This window comes from Hyperoodon ampullatus (genome assembly GCF_949752795.1).
Source record: "Hyperoodon ampullatus genome assembly, chromosome: 2".
NCBI lineage: Eukaryota > Metazoa > Chordata > Mammalia > Artiodactyla > Ziphiidae > Hyperoodon > Hyperoodon ampullatus.
The window spans coordinates 176545308-176569216 of NC_136915.1; positions in this window are offsets into that span (position 1 = coordinate 176545308).

Below are 23909 nucleotides of genomic sequence, written 5' to 3' on the forward strand. Positions count from 1 at the left end.
CTCGCTGCAGAGCTCTGTGTGGCCTTTGGAGGCCAGCCTGCCCCGAACCCCTGAGAACTCCACATCCTGGGGTTTTCCTGGGCTGACTCCCTGTCTTGGGAGCTAGGTATTTATATTCATATCCCAAACGCTAATTAAGATCAAACTGACTCTGCTGTTCACTCTGGGGGACCGCAGTCTGGACAGGTGACACAGCCTCTGCCAGTCCTCCAGGGGCACCAGCCTACAAGGGCTTCTCTCGGGGAACCGCCAACATCATAGTCCACCTTGGGGGTGTGCTTGGAAATTAGTTAAAGGTGTCTAATCTTTAAGAATGATGAGAAACTTGGGAGGAACTATGTTGACAGCTGACACTCAGATGTTTCCTCAAATACGCATGGTAGAACCACTCCCAGTCTTGCTTTTCCAGTCTTATTTACCTGCTGAGCCAGGGGTAGCAGGTGGCAGAGAGCTGCAGGGAGGCTGTTTTTTCTCCCCCTTGATGGGTCCCCAAAACCTTGGGAGCCAGTGAGGTTCACACCGCCTGTGCCCTCAGGATGACTTTGATGTGACTGTCAGAGAGTATGTCTTCTTGTGCCTCCATCAGGATGCCCCATTTCATGAAACTTCAGTATTTCTATCCTTAAATGGCATATCCTCACTGAAACTCTGTGGTCTCTTCTCAAGCAATTTTCCGGTAAAAAGTTTTCCTGGCTAGCCTGTAAGCAGTATTTTCTAGCATTTGTGTTAGCACCGATCCAGGTGGCAATTTTCGACCATCTGTGAGACTACCTGGCAGGTTTTCAAGATCAAGCAAATCCACAGGCTTAAACAGGCAGGTTGGCTCAAGCCACTGAAACGCCCTGAGACACGGGGTGGGGAGGGACGGGGCACCCATGTCTCCTCCATCTCCTGTCACCACTGACCCATGTGCTTCTCACTCAAGTCAAACCATAAGGAGGGCTGTTAATTTTTAGAGACAATCAAACTATTTTTTAAAAAATTAAATTGCATTCTTGTAAACACTCTTCTGACTCTCCCATTCTGATGGGACAGGGTTACACTTTGGGGACTCTTTATCAGGTGCCAGGACCTGGGTGCTTCTCTGGAGGACAAGACTCGCTCCCCTCCTAAGCTTCCAACAGTATAGGCTCCAGTTCATTGCCGACTTTGACCCATCAGCTTCCTCTCAGATAAACTTCCGGGTTTTCACGTTGTAACACACACCAAACCGCAGAGGTTATGACTTCTCTGTGTTTCTCCTCTCATGAACCACCAGGCAGGGCAAAAAGCCCTGCCCACTTCCTGCTCACGTGTTGGGTCTGCAACGACCTTTTATTCCATGAAATGAAGTCAAAAGCAAACCCTGAACAATAGCCAGGGGACTCTGTGAGGTGGACACCCCAGCCTGGTCACCGACTCAGAATTGCCTTATCTTCAGAACAAACTGCAATTACTTATGTAACAAATCCCAGCCAATCTCATAAACTGCAGCCTTTAGGAATGAAATATGGATTAACTCTACTCTTATGCATAAAGATGTTGATCTTCTATCTCTTGTATTTCTTTTTTTCCCTTAGTGGTGTAGCTGAGGCTCCCAGGGGAGGTGTAAAAGAAAGAGCTTCTGATAGAAGCAGATATGGAGAGTTTGGAGACTGGGTTTTTGTGACATCAAATAGCCCTGCAGGGGGCTGTTTTTTTGTTGTTACAAAGAGCACAGCCTAAAAAGACAGCTGCGCAAACAGCAAGCAACTGATTGGGTGTGTTCACCACCCTGTGCACAGCCCTGGTTGCCAGCAAAGGGGATGGATAATGAGGTCACATGACAAGTCCTAGCTTTCCTGGTGCCTACAGTTCATGAGCCAACACCCACATCAAGCCACCACTCTCACTGGGTATATAATTACTGGTTCTGAGGGGGTGGGGCAGACTTACCACCAGGGACATCTTGTGCCCTGTCCCAACTCTCTGGGAACCAGCTGGGATTTCAGCTGCTCTTGGCTGGCCTCTCTTAGCCCCTTGTAGGTAACCATGAGCTCTGAGTCACTCTTGGTTTCTCTTCCCAGCTCTTCCCACTTACTCCTTGTGTCAACCTGGCAAGTCAGTCAGCCCTTTTTTTCAGTTTCTTCACCTGCAAAATGGGTACAATGTTCCCACCTCATTGGACTGTTGGAAGGATTAATAGAGCTATCTGCACACAAGATCCCGGCACTTAGTGGAGTTTTATTTTTATTTATTTTTTATTTTTAAAAATAAATTTATTTATTTATTTGGCTGCATTGGGTCTTCGTTGGGGTGCGCGCGTTTCTCATTGAGGTGGCTTCTCTTGTTGTGGAGCACAGGCTCTAGGCGCGTGGGCTCAGTAGTTGTGGTTCGCGGGCTCTAGAGCACAGGCTCAGTAGTTGTGATGCACGGGCTTAGCTGCTCCGTGGCATGTGGGATCTTCCCGGGCCAGGGCTCGAACCCGTGTCCCCTGCATTGGCAGGCGGATTCGTAACCACTGTGCCACCAGGGAAGCCCTGGAGTTTTAATAAGTGTTAGGAAGATCATACATCTTTGTATTCGCAGATATTGGCTGGCCTGCAGTGGGCTGCCGCATTACTGTGTGCAGGACAGAGGGCAGGTCCAAGCACTGGCCTAACTCTTCACATTTCCCTATTTTTTTCTCCCCTCCAGTATATCCTTTAAAATAATCATGCCAACTCCCACCGCTGAACACTTCTGTGGTGTGGCCCTGCAAGCAGCCAGCAATCTGCCACCTCCCACCCCAGGTGAGGGTACAGCATGCTGGGGGGCAGTGCCACTGCAGAGTGACTTGGGCAGATCCTGACCGTCAGGAAACTATCTGGGCCAATAGGTCCACGTCACCATAGCAACCAACGTCACCCCTCCAGGGTGGTACATTTTCTTCCTCTGTTCTTCTCATTCTTTCTTACCCTTTTTTCGTTGTCCCAAGTGTTTTTGTTTGTTTTGTTTTCTTATCCATCCAACAAATCTTTATACCATGAGCCTATACCAAGGCTAGGACACAAAGACCACTAAAATGATGAAACGGTGCACATCTTCAGTTTGGAGTTAGAGGCCAGCACACACATCACGCTCACTGACGTGTTGATACCAGTTACGAGGGGGGACATGCAGCATTAAGTCTTTGTTAGCCAAGACATGCCCTTCTGATGGCAGTGCTGGGCCTCATCCACATGTGACAGCCCTCCATCGACACCTGACGGCCCTCCATCTATACTTGACAGCCCTCTCTGAGGGCTCTGGCCGGTCCAGGCAGGGCACTCTCTGCAGTGCTCCCAAAAACATTTTGATGGCCAGCCCTTTCCTCCTCCTGTCAGCAGGCCCTGTCATGCTGGAGTGATTGTCATGTGAATCAAGCCTTTTTTGTTCTTCCTATTTAGAAACTTGAAACAAAACAAAGGGGGTCAGATACTGTTTTATTCTCTCTGAACTCCTTAGGTGCATGACGAACAGAGAAGTTTCCAGCGCCTTTGCTTTCGGTTTCATCTGTTCACTGCGATAAGGTTCTAGAAGGGCTCCTGAGCTGTGCATCACTTACCCGTGCCAGGAACCGCACAGACAATCCAGACTTCTGCCTTGAAAGTGAACCTGGCAGTCCATCAACTTCTAGCTACTTTTTAAACACCCTCTGCTCCATCCTCTTGGTTTGTGGATTATAAATTGTTCTCTTCGTGGAAGAAGTAGAAGCAGAATTCTCCCCTGCCACAGCTGGCTGAGGTAGAGCCAGGAGAGGGAGTTTGGGGGGGTCATTAGTTATTAATTCAGTGTATTCAGAATTTCTAACACTTGACACATGGGCAACCGGAGAAAACATTGAAAGATGATCCAAATCTTACCAACAGGGAGAGAAACTTGTCATGAAACACTGCTGAGCTTGTGGCCAGACAAAGCAAGTTCATGTCAACATGGGCTTCGATGGCCGTGTGATTTTCAGGAGCCCCAAGTCGGATTGCCGAAGCTGGTATGTACCACGTCCCATGTCCTCCTCCCTCTACCTGAGGCGAGTGCTTTCCTTCTGGACCCAGATCATCAGTCCTGAGGGAACACCGACCTGTTGGTAAGCTCTTAAAGGCCCTTGTGTGAACTCAGTGAGTATTCCTTGCCAAATCCACGTAAAGGCAGAGGACGAGGTAGAGGCCTTGGTTTGTATGTGGTGGGCAAAGAGCATGCTCAAGTAATTTGAGAGACTTTCTTCATGGTCCCTGGCATTTTAGAATCACCTGGTGATTGCAAAATCACCAGCAATACAAGTATTTTGGGCAGGGGGAGGATATTTTTGGATTTGAGGTATTTCCAAACTCTAGGAAAGACATTTTTCCAATTTAGTTACTCTAAGCTGTTTTAGGGACGCCAAAGAACTTATCTGGTTATAAAGTAGTCAGTCCAGTGTCACTGCTCTCAGGGATTGGGTGATGATTTTCCAGCCCAAAGTGTTAATTCAGGGAACTGGAACCTCAGTCTCCTTCTTGTGGGAGGCTGTGTTCTGAACCATAGCTAGCTGGCTCCACTAACTTTTCCAGGCAGTCTAATTCCAGACTGCCATGTGGATCCTTGTTGGAAAGGCTTGTTCCTCAAAAGCAGTGAACTTGGGCTTCCCTGGTGGCGCAGTGGTTGAGAGTCCGCCTGCCGATGCAGGGGACACGGGTTCGTGCCCCGGTCCGGGAAGATCCCACATGCCGCGGAGCGGCTGGGCCCGTGAGCCATGGCCGCTGAGCCTGTGCGTCCGGAGCCTGTGCGTCCGGAGCCTGTGCTCCGCAACGGGAGAGGCCACAGCAGTGAGAGGCCCGCATACTGGGAAAAAAAAAAAAAAAAAGGCAGTGTACTTCATCCCCTTTCCTGCTATGAACTTATATCTCATTTAGATAAACATAAAAATTCCAGGCACTACTGGAATTTGTTGTAAAATTTGTTTTAAGTTTTGTCTTCAAATTTCTTCCATCATAACAGTTTCATACATATTTGCTGAATGAATGACTTAATAAATTAATGAATCAGAACTATTTAGTGATTGCTTATTGTTAAATTTAAACCTCACAACTGCGCTGTGAACGATGGGTATTACTTTCCCCATTTTATAGATAAAAAGTCTGAAGATAATATTTAAGGGCCTGAGGTCTGAAGTGTAGGTGGAGAGGTGAGGATTCAAGTGCAGGTCTTCCAGTCTCTGAAATCCACATTCTCTGTGGGACTCCATCCTGCCAAATCAGTAATCCTCTGACTCTTTTAACCATGGGTTCTTGGAACAGAAAGGAAACCATCCTGCCTCTTAGCTATCATTTCCCTGTGTATATTCCAGAGGGTGATGTAGCTCTGGACTTTAAATGCTTATGTGTCCAAAAAGTTTACCCTGCAAAACATGTACAGCCAACATGCTTTTACACTTCTCTTCCCTCCTCGGAAACCGGGCTGGTTAACTGTCACTTCACCGGCCTCTACTCACACATTCACCAATGAAAACATGTTTCCTTGCTTTGCAAAGGAGAGTCCCATGAAAGAGCAAATATGTTGAAGCTCAATTCTCCTCCTCCTTGAATTAATTATCCTGAGATGAAAGTAACTTGACGCAATAGGTTGCTTTTGTGTTAATTTACTCTTGTTAATATTTTATATTTTAGCTCTACTCAAGTCATATTTTCCTAAGGAAAGGGGAAGAGTTTGTCACTTACTTGCAAACATTTTTCTTGCCTTGGCCTAAAGAAGTTAGAAAATTTTGATCTATACTATATACGACACTAACTGGTATTGTACTTAAAAAAAATTCATGACACAAATACCTCTTAGTCTCTTAGCGCAATAATTTTTAATCTAACGGGCATATCCTGAATCAAAATTTCCAAGGTGCCTTGACAAACCATATATGATATTATAAAAATATTTAAAAATCATAAATATTTTAAAATTTATTTATTTATTTATTTATTTATCCCACGAGGTATGTGGGATCTTTGTTCCCGACCAGGGATCCTACCTGTGCACCCTGTACTGGAAGCATGGAGTCTTAACCATTGGACTGCCAGAGATGCCCCCATAAATGTTTATTTTATTAAAACATTGGTAGTACCACCTTACACCCCTTAGGATGGCTACCATCAAAAACAAACCAAAAACCCCCAGAAAATAGCAAGCATTGGTGAGGATGTGGAGAAATTGGAACGCTTGTACCCTGTGGGTGGTACACTGCGATGGAAAACAGTATGGAGGTTTCTGAAAAAATTTAACATAGAATTACCATATGATCCAGCAATTTTACTTCTGGATATATACCCCCCCAAATTGAAAACAGGAAGTCATATACCTCTACACCCGTATTCAGAGCAGCAATATTCGCAATAGCCAAAAGATGGAAGCAACTCAGGTGTCCATCGATGGGTGAATGGATAAACAAAGTGTGGTATATACATACAATGGAATATCATTCAGTCTTAAAAAGGTAGCAAATTCTGACATATGCTACAATGTGGATGAACCTTGAGGACATTATTCAAAGTGAACTAAGCCAGTCACAAAAGGACAAGTACTTTGTGAATCCACTTATATGAGGTATATAGAATAGTCAAATTAATAGAGACAGAAAGTAGAATGATGATTGCCAGGGACTGGAGAAAGGGGAAATAATTATTTAACGGGTACAGAGGTTCAGTTTGGGAAGATGAAAAAAGTTCTGGAGATGAATGGCGATGACAGTTGCACAACAATGTGAATGTACTTAATGCCACTGAACTGCATACTTAAAACTGGTTAAGATGGGGCTTCCCTGGTGGCGCAGTGGTTGAGAATCTGCCTGCCAATGCAGGGGACATGGGTTCGAGCCCTGGTCTGGGAGGATCCCACCCGCTGCGGAGCAACTAGGCCCATGAGCTACAACTACTGAGCCTGCACGTCTGGAGCTTGTGCTCCGCAACAAGAGAGGCTGCAATAGTGAGAGACCTGTGCACCGCAATGAAGAGTGGCCCCCGCTTGTCACAACTAGAGAAAGCCCTCACACAGAAACGAAGACCCAACACAGCCAAAAATAAATAAGTAAATAAATAAAAAATCCACAGTATTCCAAATCATTGTATAAAAATAAAATTAAAAAAAAATAGAAGGAAGGCTGTATATTTGTAGAAATGACATTTTTGATAGGTGCTGCTGTTATGCTATCTTGAAGGTTAATGCTATGGGAAGGCTTATAATCTTGTACTTTTGGTACTTTACAAATGGAATCATTCTGAATGGTCCAAGATAAACTTTCCTTTGTTACCTTACATAGACAAAAGATTATTTTACTGAGATTTCAGAAATCTAAGTATGTAAAAACTGTACTCATACAGGCAAAAGTGGCATTTTGTTCCACAGTGTGACTTACCCTGGAGAAGACTCCAGTTCAGAGTACCATGACTTGCTTTGCTATAGCAGTGGTTATCTCTGGGATCCTAGCCTTATGTATCAAACATAAACAAGCAAAGAAATATCTTAAGTAACTTAGTATGAAGATGCAATTTTTTTCTGCCAAACTATTCATGTCAAATAATATTTAGAGTTGTTTAATGGCTATTCAAGCTGATTCAGTACAGCTTTCAAATACATCTATATTGCAATTACATTTCATCTGTTTTTTTTTTTTTTTTTTTTAAATTTATTTATTTATTTATTTTTGGGTGTGTTAGGTCTTCGTTTCTATGCGAGGGCTTTCTCTAGTTGCGGCGAGCGGGGGCCACTCTTCATCGCGGTGCGCGGGCCTCTCACTGTCACAGCTTCTCTTTTTGCAGAGCACAGGCTCCAGACGCGAAGGCTCAGTAGTTGTGGCTCACGGGCCTCGCTGATCCGTGGCATGTGGGATCTTCCCGGACCAGGGCTCGAACCCGTGTCCCCTGCATTGGCAGGCAGATTCTCAACCACTGCGCCACCAGGGAAGCCCTCATCTGTTTTAATAGATATAATATTCACATATATTGTTCATCATTTATGTAAGTGTGTGTTCTGAATAAAAATAATCCACTACTGTGCTCCAAATAGGTTTTAGGTTGTACAATCAGTTAGGATGCACTTGCTCAAGTAAAATGAAGAAATTTAAAAGAATTCTGCAAATCTGATTTTAAACATTCATCTCAAATATTTTACATCATCGCCCTCAAACATGTTTTAAGCAGATTTAATTGCACTGGATGCTGTAGTAAATATACTACAAAGATTACAGCGATCCTGCTCTTGCTGTCTCAAAGTGAATTTTCTAAGACAGCCCCTTAGAAGAAGGAAGGAAGAGGAAAACATACAGGCAATTTTACAGAGTCCATAATTAGGGCATCAGAACTAAGAGTCATGGAGGAAAGGATCAAAAGTGGAGGCAAGGGTAAGTTTGCACACCAGGTGTGCTCAGAGGAGCATAGTCACAGGGGTTCTGTGACCCCAAAATGTAGACAAAAAGCCCACGAGCCGTATTCTGATCAGCCTGTGAAGCGTCCAGCTGATATGACAGTGGGGTCATATAATAACTGGGAGTTAATGGCCAGGAGAAACAGGAGGCTGCGCCGGGGACCAGTGGGGCTCGGGCGGTGGGAAGACCAGATGCTCTGGAATCCTTAGACCTGGGTTAGAATTTCCGCTCCAGCACTTATTTGCTGGGTGTGACTTGGTGCAAGTTTGTTGACCTGAGTCTCGTCATCCTAAAAATAGGGATAATGATAAGTATTTCACTGAGTGGATTTGAGCCATAAATAAGATAAGGAATGGAAGTGCTCTCCACACAGCAAGGTCTCATGACACATTAGTCCCCTCCCCCACATTGTCCCTTTCTCCACCACCTGGATGCCAACTGCAGGTGCTCCCCAACTTTTCCTAGAGGGCACGGAGCAGTTTTAGTGAGAGGGTCGGAGCAATCACTGAAGAGAAGTGTAAGTACTGAACCGTACCACTGATGGCTAAGGCTTAGCTTTGGCTAGAAGCGAATCAACATGGCAATTACATATTACATAAACGAGTACGCTCTGTTCTACACTTGAGCCCCCAGTCTGCCCCAGACAGACTCTGGGTAGGAGGCAGGGGTGGAAGGCTACCCTCAGGGACTCACAGTTTAGCAACTGTGCCAACACAAACCATGCATCTGTGTTGTGCATGGTTTGTGTTGGCACAGTTGTGCAACCCCACATGAAACATACAGTAGGTTCTTAATTGAAACATATTCTGGATTAAAAGAGATGAGGGCGCAGAGATGAAGACCAAGGCAGAGGGGAATTCCCTGGTGGTCCAGTGGCTAAGACTCTGTGCTTCCAATGCAGGGAGCACGGGTTCGATCCCTGGTCAGGGAACTAAGGTCCCGCGTGCCATACAGTGCGGCCAGAAAAAACCCAGACAAACAAACAAACAAAAAGACCAAGGCAGAGGGAAGAGCAGCCAGCATAGTGGATGGCGATGGTGAGGAAGCCGGACCAGTGGCAGGGGGCAAGGGAGGCACAGAGGGGAGGGCAGTCAAGCTGTGCTCCCAAGGCAGAACGCTTCTTCATCTACCCTAGTTAGTGGGGACAGTTAGTGCCAGCGAAAGTTCTATTGCTTCTTGCCTTAATGCAGCCTCGTAGAAGCTTAGTAACTAGACCAAGAGGGAGAGAATTTACTTAGTCCGGCTTTTAGAGGAGCATAGATGACACAGTTTCACAATTAACTAATCATTCATTTCTTTAATGGGGAGAGATGTAAAGAGGAATAAAATACGGTTCCTGCCTTCCAGGATGCCCATAACATCAGGTGTATGTGGGAAGTGCCATGCAGACAGAGAGACAGGGGAAGCTTTGCTGAGGATGAGCAAGAAGGCCATTCTCAGAAGAAGGGAGAAGGCATTCAAGCAACATGTCTGTGGCCCCATTAGAAATTTTGTAGAAATGGAGGGTGAAGTGAGTGGGAAAGGTAAGATAGGCATAAAAAAGAGCAGAAGGGGCTCACCCCGGCAAAGATCTACGAGGGCAAGGGTTTCTGAAGCCCTTTCCTGTATGTCATGCTATGAAGTATGAACTTTTTGCTGCAGAAAAATAATTCAGGACTCCCAACACATCGAAGCAAATTTTACACTAATTTAAAAAAAGTTATTAAAAAAGTTACTAATCAGCAAATGTTAAAAACAAAATGTTTGAATAATAATTACTTTCTGAACAAAGGATCTTTAAGTTTTAAGATTAAATTCGGTGAGCGGGTTAGATTTTTTACTTAGAATAGTATAGACCAAAAGACTGAAGGTACAGCAGTCTTATATTTAAAAAAGCACTACAGGAGGATTCAAAGGATTTAGATACTTAGATAAAAAACAACAAATGCATTAAAATTTTATTGACACATATGATAGTCCAGATCCTCTGGGAAGCAGAGCCCAATAATGGGCACAACAGAAGATAGCACACTGCAGTTCTGGTATTTCATATGTAAGGTTGGTTTCCTGGTCCCATGTGTGTTTTTTGGCTGTTTTAGTGGCAGCGCTGATGGGCTTTGCTTCTCCACTACTCCTTTTCCTTGTAAGTGCAGAAGGGGACCGTGCCACTGATGGCCACTTTAACACCAATGCCAAGACACAGCTTTTCAAGTGACTTTTTATATATTCTGAAAATCCACAGTTGGCTAATTGTGGTTGACAAGTATCTGTCTGAGGACTAAACTGGGAAATTCTCCACTCCCAAATCTACATAATTTTTGGTAGTCTCTAAAAAAAGAAAAAGAAGAGGAAAATACCAACAGTTCCTTTACTGAGAAAGTAGCCTAGATATTCATCTGATTTTTTGAAATGTGCTCCAATCCACTAACTAGAAATAAACAATAATTATTCTTTAGTTCCTCTGATGTCAAAAGCAGTTGTTTTAAGAATGTCTTTAAAAACTTATAAGGTAGAATGTTAACTAAGCTAACTCTAGTGATTTATGATCTTTTAATTTCATTTTATTATGATGAGACTTTATAAACCTGACCTTTAAAATGAAGTGTGTGTTTTAATGAATCTTCTTTTATTTCATAAGTGGAAAAATCCAGGAAATGTGTACCTCAAGGGAAATCCAGTGAAATCTTGGTTCTGTGTAGAAGATAGGAGAAAGGAATAATGAAGCACTTCATGGCTATTAGGAATAGTTACTATCTTAGGTCCCCCCATACCCGCTACAGTGTTTTCATTTCTGTGTCATTTGCTGCAAAATATGAGGTAACACTAATACTATCTCACCTTAAGGGCTAAGACAACTGAGGCTGAGGTCTTTGCCAAAAATCACAAAGGTTTTCTGACATTGTAGTGCAGTGTGCACTCCTATAGCTCAGATTTCCACCCAGGGCAAATTTGATGACAATGACAATTTGATGTCAGAATTTGTTCTAGGGAAAGTCTTTGATGAACCCATTCACACTGGATGTGAATGACAGAGAAAACTCAATGTATTTTTTTTTTTCTTATTTTTGTAGTAGTAAACCTGGGTGTTTTGTAGTTACTAAGTGTGAGAAAATGAGAGCTCTTGCACCCGAAGCTGGGCTATAAATGGTAAAGCCTACTTATTATAATTTAATGGATAGTGCTTCCAAAATAGAAATTCACTTAAATTTACCTAGTAAGTTAGGTTAACCTAGTAGTTGGGTTAAGAAATACTTTGATTAAAACCACACTGCAAAATGGGGAACCTCAATGGATTGCTTTAAACTCTTGACCTCAAAGGAAGGAAACAAACTAACCAATAATGATAACTTGGAGAGGAAAAAAAAAGGTTTAGGATCCATAACAGATTCGGAGTTAACAATGTAATGATTCAGCATTTTGGAGGCCAAGTAAAACCGGACTTGTGGGATGCACGTCAAGTGGCATCTCACTGTGTACGACACAGAATTTTCTCTTCCACGCCGCACGTTGTTGAATATCTTCTACCATCTCTCTGCAGGACCTCCACTTAATGTTAATCCCCCTCCTCACAGCAGTCGGCCTAGGAACGCTGCGAGCTGTAGGGAACCCTTGGACATTCTTTACCAACCCCCTCCCACCCACTGGCCCCACTGCCCCCAAGCTGCGGTCCAGGTCAGTTTCTACCGACGTGCAGCCATCGCCAAGACAAAGGAGCCCCAGATTGCCTTCGTAGCCACTGCTTGGCCTGGAGTCTTGTTTTTTTTTTTTTTTCTTTTAACACGGTAAGGAGAGCAGTAATAGTGTTTTAGCAAGAAGTACTTTCAGTCTCCGTCAGTTGATCTTTAGTTATCACTATGCAAATTTACTTTATAGCCCTTTTATATCTCTCGCCAAGCCACTTCACACACCAATTTCCCTACTGTGCATCGCCAGACAACTGTGGCGAGTGCCGGGAGGGAAAGGGCGGGGAATGCTCGCGGTCAGCGGGCTACAAGAGTGCCTGGGCGGCTGAGATAAGGCCCGCTCAAATATGCCTTCTGGGCCGCACCACGGCCACACCCGCCGGGATCCTCTTCCCCCATCACGGGCCTTGACGCGAGGTGGGGCGGGGCGGGGAAGACGCGCCATGTCTCAAAACCAATCGACAGCGCCGGGCACTATTCAAAAGGCCGATGGGCCAATGGGAGCCCTAGGAAGCCAGACTGGGGGGCGGGGCTAGGAGAAGGCGGGGCCGGGGAGGCGCGCGCCCGGGCTGCGGGACCGCGGGGCGCGAGAGCGCGAGATCCGGCAGTGTCGTGCGCGCGGAGCTGCCGCCGGTTTGCTGCTCCGCAACTCTCCCGGAGCTGTTCGTGTTCCCGCCGGAGTCCGGTGCAGGTGAGCACCCGTACCCACGCCCCGCTCCCCACGGCGCAGTCTCCGAGGGGCCGGGGGGGAGGCCCGCGGGGCGGGCGCGGCGGGTGGGCCGGCGTCCCTGGGCGCCGGGCCTGGCGCCGCGGCCTCTCCCTCCCCTCCTCCGAGTCGGTCCGGGCCGCAGCTGGCGAGGCTCAAGGTGCGTCCGGCCCGGCCAGCTGCGGAAATGGAGCTGCGGTTTTAAATTGCAGACGTTTCCCTCCATTTTGGACGCGCCGCGTCGGAGTAAAATGATGTTGGCTGGGAGGATGTGTGGGTGGGTGACCCACCCCGGTCCCTTTGTCCCCGCCCTGCAGCACCAGCCCTCCCAAGCCGGCTCCGAGCGCCTTTTTGACAGATTAGCGGGTGGCTTGGTGGGCCCTGCTCTCGGGGAGGCAGAAAGGGCGCGGCAGCCTGGCGGACGGGGAAGTGGGGTTGCAAAGTTGCCTTTAATTCTCGCTGGTTGTCACTGGCCTTGAGGGTCGTGGCGGTCTCTTTTCGGCTACTCTCCAGTGCTGGCTGCGCGCGTTGCATTCCCTCGCCCGGTGTTTCCGTACACTCAAGAAACGGGTACTTAGGCAGGTTTGCGTGCTCCAGCTAAAGCTCGATCCTATTTTTTCATCTTTTTAAAGGCTTAAAAAAAAATTCTTCGTAATGACACCTTCCGACACTCGCAAGGGACACTTAGCGCTTGATGGCAGAGGGCCTGGTTCCAGGCGGTTCCATCAAAATGATTGCACGGTCTGGTCGGGAGTCAGGCTGTGGATACTCAGAACGACCCAGTAGATACATTGGACAGCGCGTGGACAGTGCCAGGGTTCAGCCTGGAGCGAGCGAGCTTGCTCACGGGCTGTGACGGGCATGCATCCGGCCGGAGCCCAGCTAGATCCACGCTCCTGGTCCCAGCCCTCAGGGACCTTGCAAATAAATACGTGCAAATTTGTAATTACACTTTGTAGCAACTGCCGTGGAGGAAAGGGTGTGTGTGTGTGTGTGCGTGCGTGCGTGTGCGTGTGCGCGCGCGCGCGCGCTAATTTAGACTGGGCACCAAGTCCAGTTTAAGTTTAGTTTCTGAGAGCTGTCTAGGGAGGAGGGAAAAGAGTGCTAGGAGGGGGATTATTGTTACCTTCAGTTCTTTATATTGCTTAGGCGAGAAGTCAGGCCGTGCCGCCTCTACAGCCAAGAAGGTGGCGTTTCGTCTGCATCCTGCGACAGGGGCAGGAGGTAGACCAGGGGTTCCTGTTTGGGTTTTGCCTGGCAGGCCAGCCTTGGGCCCAGGTGTTGAAGAGGGAAGCTGTCAAACTTCATCTGAGCTTCCCTTTCTCTGCCACGTTTAGACTAACTTGGGAAAGTGAGTAAAGATGACCAAAGGCCTCTGTAACACCGCGATCAGCAGAGAATAGCACATTCTGTTGTGCTGATAAACAGTAATATATTGGAGCTGATAATTCACTCCTGCAGAATTAGGATGTGATGCACTGTGTGACACTTGTGTGTGGACCTTGTGCAAAGTGGAGGTGCACATAATGTTGGTGGTTTCACCTTTTGGAACATTTGTGTGTGAGATAGTGGTCTCCTAAGGAGCGTGCTGGTTTGTTCCTATTTTTTCCTTTTTTCAGCCATTATATGAAAGATCGTTATCGAGTCCTAATTCCTAATTCTTTTTTTAAAAAAAGTTTAGAGACCTAACAGATATCCACCAGCTATCTTAATTTGTTTAATCCCAAATATTTAACTGATAGCAGAAAAACCTCTTTGGCATTGACCTGTGTCCAGTATTGCACAGATACTGTGTGTGTGGTGTAAAATAGGTACAACGGAAAGATGCCAATAAATGAATTTTCCAAAAAGGACAGAATCTGCTCAAGGGCCTTTTAAAAAATCTAGGTGGCCCCCAAGTCCTGAGGGCCTGTGTTTCAAAAGTTTATAAAGAGTTGTTTGAAACTCGGATGGCATCTTCACGTAGAAAGATGTAATTGCCTTCTGCCAACCCTGGTTGACCAATGTCAGAGAACTAGTACTAATAGCAGTGGTTTGATTTTAGGGGGTCTGAGGAGAAGGAGGGGGCACGAGAGAAGGAGGGCACATTTCCTTCCTCTTTCTTAGTGTTTGGAGGCTCAGAGCTAAATGTTGAAATAGGCAAAACTTGCTGTTGTCACCTTCCTTTTTTGTGCCCCTCATCCGGGTCCCAAGGTGTCCACCGCCCTCTGCTTCCCAAGTGCCCCTCACGTGACTCCTCAGCCAGGTGTGACTTCGTCCCCAGAGTGTCAGGGGTCCTCCCCGTGCCCCTTCCCCCCCGACCCCCCAAAGCCCAAACCTTCTCATTACCCCAGTGATGCTATCTCAGGTAGGTTTGGGAAGAAAGCCATCTCTTGTACCTAATGTGTAAATGGACTGACATCTTCTAATCACCACCTAAGTCTCTGTGTTTTCTTTCATCTACTGACCTAGCTCCTATCTATTTAAGCAAGTGAAGCTTGTGAAGTTTTTTCCTCAGGCGCTTAACAGTGAAGAAATGTGGTGCTTGGGAAAGACTTTTTCTCAGGAGGGGTGTGGTAATCTTTCTCCTTTCTTAACTCTGGAGAGTGTTCAGAAGTTCTCAAGCGTTGTTTTTGTTGACAGGAACCGGGTGAGGAATGTATCTTTATATGCCCAGAGGATGTTTTGGGAATTGCTTAGTTGGTGGGATGAGGGTGACGTAGGGAGAGATTTTTTGGTCCTACTGTCTGCTTCTTAGATGAGGCCCAGCTAGTTCCGTTGGTGTTGGAGCTGTCGGCAGGCGCTGGTTTTGTCCTGTGGAAATGTGACTCTGCTGGTCCGAGGAGGGAGAAACATTTCTACCTAAGAGCTTGAAGCACCCAGCAATCAGTTGATGTTTGAAAAACAGGCCTCATGTAAGTGGCAATTCCTGCAGATTGCTCGTGGCTTCTTAGAGTGTTGTTTTCATACCAGGCTTCATGGGCCATGTTTTGGTTCAGTGGAGAAGAGGGTTATAACTGGGGGTTGATGTCTGCTGTAGGCTTTTGAAAAAAGAGCTAGGATGCTGGCCCAGGTATGTGGTTGGCAGTTACTTGGTAGGCATTTGAGACTTCAGCTGTAAGACTTGAAAGCTTGGTGAAAACCCCAAATTTGCTATTCATTTTAGATTTGGAGTTATATTTTTCTCCCTGTTGGTAGGTTATAGTAATGCTAATTACACAGCCTTGATTTTCCCAGTCTGTTGCATAGTTTACTGTTTTTAATAAAGGTAATTTATTAAAAATTAGATAATACATCTTTAAAACCTTTGTAAGACGACAGTCATCCTCCCTTACCCGCAGTTTCACGTCACCTGTGGTCCAATAATATTAAATGGATAATTCCGGAAATAAATAGTTCATAAGTTTTAAATTGTGTGCCACTCGGAGTGGCGGGATGAAATCTTGGGCCGTCCCTCTCCGTCCAGCCTGGGACGTGAATCGTCCCTTTGTCCAGTGCATCTTGCCCATTAGTCACTTAGCAGCCATCTCGGTTATCAGATCAGCCGTCGAGGTATCACAGTGCTTGTGTTCAAGTGACCCTTATTTTACTTAATCATGGCCCCAAAGCACAAGAGTAGTGATGCTGGCAATTCAGATATGCCAAAGAGAAGCCGTAAAGTGCTTCCTTTAAGCGAAAAGGTGACAATTCTTGGCTTAATAGGGAAAGAAAAAAAAAATCCTATGCTGAGGTTGCTGAGATCTATGGTAGGAATGAATCTTCTGTCTGTGAAATTGTGAAGAAGGATACATGCTAGTTTCGCTGTTGTACCTCAAACTGCAAAAGTTACAGCCAAAGTTACGGCCACAGTGCGTGGTTAAGTGCTTAGTTAAGATGGAAAAGGTATTTTTTTTTTTTTTTTTTTTTTTTTAGGACCACAAATGTTCTCCTTTATTTTTTTTTTATTTTTATTTTTTTTTTATTTATTTATTTATTTTTTTATTTTTATTTTTTGCTTTATCACAAATTTAATCAGTTATATGTATACATATGTTCCCATATCCCCTCCCTTTTGCGTCTCCCTCCCACCCTCCCTATCCCACCCCTCCAGGCGGTCACAAAGCACCGAGCTGATCTCCCTGTGCTATGCGGCTGCTTCCCACTAGCTATCTACCTTACGTTTGGTAGTGTATATATGTCCATGCCGCTCTTTCACTTTGTCACAGCTTACCCTTCCCCCTCCCCATATCCTCAAGTCCATTCTCTAGTAGGTCTGTGTCTTTATTCCTGTCTTACCCCTATGTTCTTCATGACCTTTTTTTTTCTTAAATTCCATATATATGTGTCAGCATACAGTATTTGTCTTTCTCTTTCTGACTTACTTCACTCTGTATGACAGACTCTAGGTCCATCCACCTCATTACAAATAGTTCAATTTCATTTCTTTTTATGGCTGAGTAATATTCCATTGTATGTATGTGCCACATCTTCTTTACCCATTCATCCAATGATGGACACTTAGGTTGTTTCCATCTCCGGGCTATTGTAAATAGGGCTGCTATGAACATTTTGGTACATGTCTCTTTTTGAATTATGGTTTTCTCAGGGTATATGCCCAGTAGTGGGATTGCAGGGTCATATGGTAGTTCTATTTGTAGTTTTTTAAGGAACCTCCATACCGTTCTCCATAGTGGCTGTACCAATTCACATTCCCACCAGCAGTGCAAGAGTGTTCCCTTTTTTCCACACCCTCTCCAGCATTTATTGTTTCTAGATTTTTTGATGATGGCCATTCTGACTGGTGTGAGATGATATCTCATTGTAGTTTTGATTTGCATTTCTCTAATTAGTAAAGATGTTGAGCATCCTTTCATGTGTTTGTTGGCAGTCTGTATATCTTCTGTGGAGAAATGTCTATTTAGGTCTTCTGCCCATTTTTGGATTGGGTTGTTTGTTTTTTTGTTATTGAGCTGCATGAGCTGCTTATAAATTTTGGAGATTAATCCTTTGTCAGTTGCTTCATTTGCAAATATTTTCTCCCATTCTGAGGGTTGTCTTTTGGTCTTGTTTATGGTTTCCTTTGCTGTGCAAAAGCTTTTAAGTTTCATTAGGTCCCATGTGTTTATTTTTGTCTTTATTTCCATTTCTCTAGGAGGTGGGTCAAAAAGGATCTTGCTGTGATTTATGTCATAGAGTGTTCTGCCTATGTTGTCCTCTAAGAGTTTGATAGTGTCTGGCCTTACATTTAGGTCTTTAATCCATTTTGAGCTTATTTTTGTGTATGGTGTTAGGGAGTGATCGAATCTCATACTTTTACATGTCCCTGTCCAGTTTTCCCAGCACCACTTATTGAAGAGACTGTCCTTTCTCCACTGTACATTCCTGCCTCCTTTATCAAAGATAAGGTGACCATATGTCCGTGGGTTTATCTCTGGGCTTTCTATCCTGTTCCATTGATCTATCTTTCTGTTTCTGTGCCAGTACCATACTGTCTTGATTACTGCAGCTTTGTAGTATAGTCTGAAGTCAGGGAGCCTGATTCCTCCAGCTCCATTTTTCGTTCTCAAGATTGCTTTGGCTATTCGGGGTCTTTTGTGTTTCCATACAAATTGTGAAATTTTTTGTTCTAGTTCTGTGAAAAATGCCAGTGGTATTTTGATAGGGATTGCATTGAATCTGTAGATTGCTTTGGGTAGTAGAGTCATTTTCACAATGTTGATTCTACCAATCCAAGAACATGGTACATCTCTCCATCTATTTGTATCATCTTTAATTTCTTTCATCAGTGTCTTATAATTTTCTGCATACAGGTCTTTTGTCTCCTTAGGTAGGTTTATTCCTAGATATTTTATTCTTTTTGTTGCAATGGTAAATGGGAGTGTTTCCTTGATTTCACTTTCAGATTTTTCATCGTTAGTATATAGGAATGCCAGAGATTTCTGTGCATTAATTTTGTATCCTGCAACTTTACCAAATTCATTGATTAGCTCTAGTAGTTTTCTGGTAGCATCTTTAGGATTCTCTATGTATAGTATCATGTCATCTGCAAACAGTGACAGCTTTACTTCTTCTTTTCCAATTTGGATTCCTTTTATTTGCTTTTCTTCTCTGATTGCTGTGGCTAAAACTTCCAAAACTATGTTGAATAAGAGTGGTGAGAGTGGGCAACCTTGTCTTGTTCCTGATCTTAGTGGAAATGGTTTCAGTTTTTCACCATTGAGGACGATGCTGGCTGTGGGTTTGTCATATATGGCCTTTATTATGTTGAGGAAAGTTCCCTCTATGCCTACTTTCTGCAGGGTTTTTATCATGAATGGGTGTTGAATTTTGTCGAAAGCTTTCTCTGCATCTATTGAGATGATCATATGGTTTTTCTCCTTCAATTTGTTAATATGGTGTATCACGTTGATTGATTTGCGTATATTGAAGAATCCTTGCATTCCTGGGATAAACCCCACTTGATCATGGTGTATGATCCTTTTAATGTGCTGTTGGATTCTGTTTGCTAGTATTTTGTTGAGGATTTTTGCATCTATGTTCATCAGTGATATTGGCCTGTAGTTTTCTTTCTTTGTGACATCCTTGTCTGGTTTTGGTATCAAGGTGATGGTGGCCTCGTAGAATGAGTTTGGGAGTGTTCCTCCCTCTGCTATATTTTGGAAGAGTTTGAGAAGGATAGGCGTTAGCTCTTCTCTAAATGCTTGATAGAATTCGCCTGTGAAGCCATCTGGTCCTGGGCTTTTGTTTGTTGGAAGATTTTTTATCACAGTTTCAATTTCAGTGCTTGTGATTGGTCTGTTCATATGTTCTATTTCTTCCTGATTCAGTCTTGGCAGGTTGTGCATTTCTAAGAATTTGTCCATTTCTTCCAGGTTGTCCATTTTATTGGCATAGAGTTGCTTATAGTAATCTCTCACGATCTTTTGTATTTCTGCAGTGTCAGTTGTTACTTCTCCTTTTTCATTTCTAATTCTATTGATTTGAGTCTTCTCCCTTTTTTTCTTGATGAGTCTGGCTAATGGTTTATCAATTTTGTTTATCTTCTCAAAGAACCAGCTTTTAGTTTTATTGATCTTTGCTATTGTTTCCTTCATTTCTTTTTCATTTATTTCTGATCTGATTTTTATGATTTCTTTCCTTCTGCTAACTTTGGGATGTTTTTGTTCTTCTTTCTCTAATTGCTTTAGGTGCAAGGTTAGGTTGTTTAGTCGAGATATTTCCTGTTTCTTAAGGTGGGATTGTATTGCTATAAACTTCCCTCTTAGAACTGCTTTTGCTGCATCCCATAGGTTTTGGGTCGTCGTGTCTCCATTGTCATTTGTTTCTAGGTATTTTTTAATTTCCTCTTTGATTTCTTCAGTGATCACTTCGTTATTAAGTAATGTATTGTTTAGCCTCCATGTGTTTGTATTTTTTATAGCTCTTTTCCTGTAATTGATATCTAGTCTCATAGCATTGTGGTCGGAAAAGATACTTGATACAATTTCAATTTTCTTAAATTTACCAAGGCTTGATTTGTGACCCAAGATATGATCTATCCTGGAGAATGTTCCATGAGCACTTGAGAAAAATGTGTATTCTGTTGTTTTTGGATGGAATGTCCTATAAATATCAATTAAGTCCATCTTGTTTAATGTATCATTTAAAGCTTGTGTTTCCTTATTTATTTTCATTTTGGATGATCTGTCCATTGGTGAAAGTGGGGTGTTAAAGTCCCCTACTATGATTGTGTTACTGTCGATTTCTCCTTTTATGGCTGTTAGTGTTTGCCTTATGTATTGAGGTGCTCCTATGTTGGGTGCATAAATATTTACAATTGTTATATCTTCTTCTTGGATCGATCCCTTGATCATTATGTAGTGTCCTTCTTTGTCTCTTCTAGTAGTCTTTATTTTAAAGTCTATTTTGTCTGATATGAGAATTGCTACTCCAGCTTTCTTTTGGTTTCCATTTGCATGGAATATCTTTTTCCATCCCCTTACTTTCAGTCTGTATGTGTCTCTAGGTCTGAAGTGGGTCTCTTGTAGACAGCATATATATGGGTCTTGTTTTTGTATCCATTCAGCCAATCTGTGTCTTTTGGTGGGAGCGTTTAGTCCATTTACATTTAAGGTAATTATCGATATGTATGTTCCTATTCCCATTTTCTTAATTGTTTTGGGTTCGTTATTGTAGGTCTTTTCCTTCTGTTGTGTTTCTTGCCTAGAGAAGTTCCTTTAGCATTTGTTGTAAAGCTGGTTTGGTGGTGCTGAACTCTCTCAGCTTTTGCTTGTCTGTAAACGTTTTAATTTCTCCATCAAATCTGAATGAGATCCTTGCTGGGTAGAGTAATCTTGGTTGCAGGTTTCTCTCCTTCATCACTTTAATTATGTCCTGCCACTCCCTTCTGGCTTGTAGAGTTTCTGCTGAGAGATCAGCTGTTATCCTGATGGGGATTCCCTTGTGTGTTATTTGTTGTTTTTGCCTTGCTGCTTTTAATATGATTTCTTTGTGTTTAATTTTTGACAGTTTGATTAATATGTGTCTTGGCGTATTTCTTCTTGGATTTATTCTGTATGGGACTCTCTGTGCCTCCTGGACTTGATTAACTATTTCCTTTCCCATATTAGGGAAGTTTTCAACTATAATCTCTTCAAATATTTTCTCAGTCCCTTTCTTTTTCTCTTCTTCTTCTGGAACCCCTATAATTCGAATGTTGGTGCGTTTAATGTTGTCCCAGAGGTCTCTGATATTGTCCTCTGTTCTTTTCATTCTTTTCTCTTTATTTTGCTCTGCATTAGTTATTTCCACTATTTTATCTTCCACCTCACTTATCCGTTCTTCTGCCTCAGTTATTCTGCTATTGATCCCATCTAGAGTATTTTTCATTTCATTTATTGTGTTTTTAATCGATGCTTGATTCATCTTTAGTTCTACTAGGTCCTTGTTAACTGTTTCTTGCATTTTGTCTATTCTATTTCCAAGATTTTGGATCATCTTTACTATCATTATTCTGAATTCTTTTTCAGATAGACTGCCTATTACCTCTTCATTTGTTAGGTCTGGTGGGTTTTTATCTTGCTCCTTCTCCTGCTGTGTGTTTTTCTGTCTTCTCATTTTGCTTATGTTACTGTGTTTGGGGTCTCCTTTTTGCCGGCTGCAGGTTCGTAGTTCCTGTTGTTTTTGGTGTCTGTCCCCAGTGGCTAAGGTTGGTTTAGTGGGTTGTGTAGGTTTCCTGGTCGAGGGGACTAGTGCCTGTGTTCTGGTGGATGAGGCTGGATCTTGTTTTTCTGGTGGGCAGGTCCACGTCTGGTGGTGTGTTTTGGGGTGTCTGCAGACTTTTTATGATTTTAGGCCACCTCTCTGCTAATGGGTGGCGTTGTGTTCCTGTCTTGCTAGTTGTTTGGCATAGGGTGTCCAGCACTGTAGCTTGCTGGTCGTTGAGTGAAGCTGGGTGCTGGTGTTGAGATGGAGATCTCTGGAAGATTTTCGCCGTTTGATATTATGTGGAGCTGGGAGGTCTCTTGTGGACCAGTGTCCTGAAGTTGGCTCTCCCACCTCAGAGGCACAGTACTGACTCCTGGCTCCTCAATTTGGGATGATTTGTTGTCTATTCATGTATTCCACAGATGCAGGGTACATCAAGTTGATTGTGGAGCTTTAATCCGCTGCTTCTGAGGCTGCTGGGAGAGGTTTCCCTTTCTCTTCTTTGTTCTCACAGCTCCCGGGTCTCAGCTTTGGATTTGGCCCCGCCTCTGCGTGTAGGTCGCCGGAGGGCGTCTGTTCTTCGCTCAGACAGGAAAGGGTTAAAGGAGCAGCCTCTTCGGGAACTCTGGCTCACTCAGGCCGGGCGGGAGGGAGGGGCATGGAGTGCGGGGCGAGCCTGCAGCGGCAGAGGTCGGCGTGACGTTGCACCAGCCCGAGGCGCGCCGTGCGTTCTCCCAGGGAAGCCGCCCCTGGATCCCGGGGCCCCGGCAGTGGCGGGCTGCACAGGCTCCCGGAAGGGCGGTGTGGACAGTGACCTGCGCTCGCACACCGGCTTCTTGGCGGCGGCAGCAGCAGCCCCAGCGTCCCACGCCCGTCACTGGGCTCCGCGCTTTCAGTCGCGACTCGCGCCCGTCTGTGGAGCCCCCTTTAAGCAGCGCTCTTAATCCCCGCTCCTCGCGCACCAGGAAACCAAGAGGGGAGAAAAAGTCTCTTGCCTCTTCGGCAGCTCCAGAGTTTTCCCGGACTCCCTCCCGGCTAGCTGTGGCACATTAGCCCCCTTCAGGCTGAGTTCTCGCCGCCAGCCCCAGTCCTCTCCCTGCGCTCTGACCGAAGCCCGAGCCTCAGCTTCCAGCGCCGCCCGCCCCGGCGGGCGAGCAGACAAGCCTCTCGGGCTGGTGAGTGCCGCTCGGCACCGATCCTCTGTGCGGGAATCTCTCCGCTTTGCCCTACCCAGGTATGTGGGGAGTTTCTTGCCTTTTGGGAGGTCTGGGGTCTTCTGCCAGCGTTCAGTAGGTGTTCTGTAGGAGTTGTTCCACGTGTAGCTGTATTTCTGGTGTATCCGTGAGGAGGAAGGTGATCTCCGCGTCTTACTCTTCCGCCATCTTACCCGGAAGTGGAAAAGGTATTTAATTTGTGCCTTTAAGATATTTTGAGAGACCGACCACCTTCATATAACTTTTATTAAAGTATATTGTTATAATTGTTTTATTATTAGTTATTGTTGTTAACCTCTTACGGTGCCTAATTTATAAATTAAACTTTATCATAGGTATGTATGTGTAGGAGAAAACACAGTATGTGTGGGGCTCTATACTATCTGTGGTTTCAGGCATCCACTAGGGGTGCCTGGGGGTCTTAGAATAGATCCCTCTTGGATAAGGAGGGAACTACTGTATGTACAGATTTATCAATCAGAAAATATGTGTCCTTTGTGAGATTGTGCCTTGTTAATTAAAGAAGCATAGTTCCTGCAGGTGGGTAGCGTTTTGTGTGGTGCAAATCATTTGGAGCCTTTATGTTTCGTCATATTTAATCCCTAGTGCCACTTCCGTGTACCGTGGCCGTATTACGTGATTCCCAATGAGATATGGTGTAGCAGAAAGAAGAACCTCTGTGTCCTGACTCTGCCACTTCATGCCGTCTGTTTCTATGCCCTTGGACAAAACAGTTAACATCTTTAAGCTTCCGTTTTCTCACCTTTAAAATAGGAGTTGTTCACTCTCTCCTCTAGAGGCTTTTGTAGCCTGAAAGTCTT